Source organism: Coenobita brevimanus, chromosome 76 (genome assembly GCF_032717465.1).
Source record: "Coenobita brevimanus isolate Jiangsu-jjx chromosome 76, ASM3271746v2, whole genome shotgun sequence".
Lineage (NCBI taxonomy): Eukaryota > Metazoa > Arthropoda > Malacostraca > Decapoda > Coenobitidae > Coenobita > Coenobita brevimanus.
Genome location: NC_137029.1, coordinates 12,696,926 through 12,701,844, shown reverse-complemented (window position 1 = coordinate 12,701,844; position 4,919 = coordinate 12,696,926).

Sequence of the window (4,919 nt, the reverse complement as noted above, 5' to 3'; positions counted from 1 at the left end):
AAGAGGGTTCAAGGAAAGGTGCGGGGTAATTACAGGCGGACAACCTATGTGGAGAAGGTCGTTCACAAGCCCGTCGTTGTGGAGGAGTACAACAGGTACATGGGTGGGGTGGATCATTTTAATCAGATGGTCCAGTACAACCCCATCCAATGCCGAACTGTCAAGTGGACGAAGATCACATTCTACTTCATCCAAATGGCACTGTTCATCGTGTCTGCTTTGTACAAGAAGTACAGACACGCACAAGTAACTCTCCTTGAATTTGTGGAGCAGATCATTTACGATTTGCTGCATTTCCATGGAGAGGACTGGCCCGGGTCTGGACACACACTTCACCACACCCCAGACCTACCTACCCAGCAGCCAGCACCAGCAACACCTGGCACCCAGCAGGCACGACCACCAGCACCAGGATGGGCCCAGCCACCACCAGGACCAGCACAGCCTGCAGGACACCCCACACCAGCACCACCTGCAGCAGGGCCATCACAGGTGCCACCATCACCACCAGCACCACCTGCAGGAAACCCATCAGGGGTGCCAGCACCGCCACCACCTCCAGTTGCTGGTCCGTCGGGAGAACCCATGCCTGGGCCTGCATCTACCGCACGACAGGACCACAGAGGACAAGGGTATTCAAGCAAGCGTCGCCAGGTAACTGACGACGACGTGAGGTTGGATCGCACTCTGGGCCACCACCGGGCGAGGATCCCCAAGAAGAGGCTCAGGTATACCTTGTGCTTCAAGTTGGCGGTGAGGAAGGACACAAGGAACATGTGTCCTGTATGTGATGTGCTGCTTTGCATAGGTGATTGTTTTGACCGGTACCATACCAAGCGATACCTTCACTAGTGGAGAACACACACACACACACACACACACACACACACACACAATACAAAATTTCTCACCTCCCAACCAATCAGGTCTTGCAGGAAGATCATCGCCACTGGAGATGTAAGTGATATTCTTTTTTTATTTATTTATTTACCTTTATTTAAGTCAGTATATTTACATATACATGTATATTGTTATTAACCTCAATTTAAATGACGGAAATAAGTACAGCTTCAGTTTCAGTTGCTAGCAACAGGTTTGGTGTTCATGTGTATTTTCAGAGAGGACTAAAAACAAAACAGAAGTAATTATACAAAACAGTTGTTGATATAAAACCAAAGAAAGTGTAGCCAGCAAGCATAAAAGTGTTAGCGCGGTACGGGAAAATAATGTACGTGTGCGCAGCTGATGGTGGGTCAGCGCATAGGAAAATACACCATAGTTTTTTGTTTTTTTTTCATTTTTCTCGAAAACTATGAGGCCTAGGATCACCGTTCTAGGCTCAAATGAAATTCTGCACAGGATGGTGAAATACAAACATAACAGTGCCGGAAAAGTTCTTCACTGAAGCTCCCCGAATAAAAAAGTTGTCTCGGAAATGGGTTTTACTTTTTCGTTTATTACCCGAAGATCATACCTCATATCAAACTAGGACCTCCCCCCCACATTCGAAAGCTAATAAAATTCTCTCTTGATTGATTGTATAACATGTGGAGATTAATTAGTAAACATTCAACTTATGATGCTGGAAGTGAAATATATGATCCCGAATGTTTATTCCGAGGGCTCTAATGTATGTATAGTGTTTTTCTTTTTTTTGCATATCATGTAGAACAAACATCGACGAATAAGAATATGTTTGTTTTGTGGCAAAATGAATATGTTTGGGTGGTGAAAATAAGCCAAGAATATACATTTTTGGAGTGCGTGGCAGCCGGGGGGGGGGGGAGAAAAGCCGGTGCGTCATGTCCCGCAAAACTTATTAACTTATCTGCGCGCGAAAGAGTTAAGTGTAATTGCAATCAGTAAAATGTGTATACAGTAGCTCCAGTGCTTGTGAGAATAGTGAAGAGAAGTTGGAAAGCATTAAGTAGAATTACTTGGAAAATTAAGACAGTGAACTTTATGGAGCCAGTGTTTTTTTTTTTTTTCCTCAGCTGATCTTGTGTACTGTACACTTTGAGGCTGACCATAGGATGAACAACTCACCGGGCAATGTCCTTCCTGTACTGAACTACTGCTGTTGGAGTTTGTGGCAGTGTGGGGTGAGGACGTAACAATTGTTTAACACTCCACGTTCTGTTCTTAACCCGCCCTATCCCGACCACTTTTCCTCCACTGACTCCCCCCAATCCCGACCATTTTAGGAAAAAATTTTTTTTGGCTCAAATCTTCGCTTTTGGTGAGAAACATCGAAAATTCATAGAGAAATCGCTCACCTGAGGTTTAAAATGCCTCCTTACCTTACTGGGTTTTCTATCAGGCTGGCACCAAAGAAAACGAGTTCTATGGGAGGATAACTATTTCACACCACTCATAAATGGTATTTATTTATTTACTGTTACGAATTTATATGTAGTACAAGAGTATATTGGTTTTCAAGCAGTAATATAGGCATTATAAGCATAGTTTCACTCACTAAAACCTGACCTTTTTTTGCCACATTACCTGATCATCATTTCTAACTGTTTCTTCCTCTAATGCTATGTAAAGTTTGTCCTCCACATTGTCATTGATTGGGGAATCACTCTGGCCCAGAATTTCGTACCGTGGCATGACATGGCTATGCTGGCCAGGTCACTGATAACAGGTGAATTGCTGAGACAATGGCATGCAGGGGGGGGGGAGGAGGTCATGCTGGGTAAGGCATTGTCCCTGCCTGGCATCTTGTTGAGGAAGGTGTCACGTGTATACGTGCCAAAAATGACTCGCGAAAATTTAAAATTGTGCAAATTAGGGACCTTGCAATTTTTTCGCGTTTATGTACGTCGATGGGATTGGCAGTGACAAAACGTGTGGACGTAAAAGAACGTCGACGGGACGCCGCGGGTTGATTGCACCAAGCCAGTTTCAACCGCCAGTTTGTACTTTGTGCTTGATCTTTGCACTCTGAATTTTAATTTCATAACACTGCCCAACACTGTAAATTCTCATGTGGTCTAGTGGTGAGGTATTGCAGTTTATTCACAAAAACGAGCACGTGCAGCATCCATTGCGATGAGTGTCTAGTCAAAATGGTAGTTAGGTGGTAATTGGGGAGGGGGAAGCAAGGGGTGCACGTAAACACAGCTGTTCAACGCCACACGCCAAGTTCAAAGTACGGTTGAAAAAAAATTTGTTTTTTTGTTTGTTGTTTTTGCTTTTTACGTTTTTTGGCCATTTTTGGGTTATGAAGACCTGGGCCCAAAATGTCCGGGCAGTGGGGTGTCCGGTGATTGGGCGTCCGGATATTACAGGGATTACTGTATATAGTAAATACACATTTTATACCTTACAGTACAATAGTATAAAAACTAGACAGATAAGTTGGTTACTCACATCCTCTAGCAGTGTTGTAATGTTTCTGGAGAGGAGATGGAGTTGCAGAGAGGAGGAAAGGTAAGATCACAGCCTGTGTGTGTGTGTGTGAGTATCTGGGATGTGTTTGTGTGTGTGTGTGTGTGTGTGTGTGTGTGTGTGTGTGTGTGTGTGTGTGTGTTTGCAATGTAATTTACTGTTGTATGCTTTCATCAGTACGGTACTGATGAAAGCATAGTCCTGTGCAGAGCGGCACATCACAAATAGGACATATATAGCTGGTGTCTTTCCCCCTCTTGTGCAAATAGCACAGCAAACATTGCGCCTTTTCCTGTTGGGAAGTCTTTCCAGGGTGTGGTGCAGTGTTGAGTCCAAGTGTGTCCTGTCGTTCACATATTGACGGCATTTGGATGGCAATGCTCCTCCATCTCCTCGCCTCCGTACTCCTGCTGGAGGTGCAGTGGGAGGAGCCAGCCAAGTAACTCCTGATGGGCCACCTACTGTGGGAGGTGGAGCAGCAGTGGCAGTAATTGGCCGAGTTACTCCTGACGGACCAGCTACTGCAGAAGGTGAAGCGATGGTTGCAGGAGGTGGAGTGATTGTTGCAGGTAGAGTGGAGGTTGCAGTTGATATGGAGTGGTTGCTGCAGGTACTAGTGATCATCGTTGTGAAGGAAGGTCAGGGGCATGGTGGAGGACAAGACCCAATCCAGGCCACACCTCCTGCCGAAATGTCAGGAGCTTGTGGCATATGTGCTCCTGGAATTCTAGGAGAGTCATAGGCCTGGTACAGGGTGTAGGCATTGAAGAGGGTCATGTGAATGAAATAGAAGGACATTTTCTCTGTCCACTTGACCACTCTTGTTTGGGCAGGGTAGTATTGGATTATCTAATTGAAATGATCCACCCCAACCATGTGCTGATGGTAGTCCTCCACCATGACGGGCATGTTGACGGTTTTGATAATGTGCTGGAATTTCCCGTCTGGACCCTTTACCTTCTCATGCATCTGCTTAGGGATGGTGGTGTCGCTTTGGAAAGTGGACACCATACTTACGATATGTGTGTCCTTCCACAGCAACACCATTACATTGCCCTTGTGCCTAGCTTCCATTCCATCATCAGGAAGGTGCCTAGCACTGCTGATGCCATGCAGCTCCCTCGATGCTCCCCTTGCAAGTCGTACTGTGCCACACACATACACTCTCTTGCTGAAGAGGCGTTTGCACAGTGATACAGAGTTGTAATAATTGTCCATATACAACTTGTATCCTTTGTCCTTCAAAGGTTCAACGAGGCCCCACACTGTGTTTTCTGGAGATTTCATCTCACCCGTGTATATCTCAAAATTCCAAATGTAGCCACTCTTTGCCTCAGCCAAGATGTAAAGTTTGATGCCATACTTTTGGGGCTTCATAGGGTTATATACACAGAGAGCCACCCCTTCCAACCCAGAGATCCCTCATCCAGGCTAAGATGTTCATATACGATGTAAACCCCCTTGAACCTCTGAAGGAGATACTGCATCACTGTGCGAATCCTTATTAGCGAGTCTTGATTGTCCTT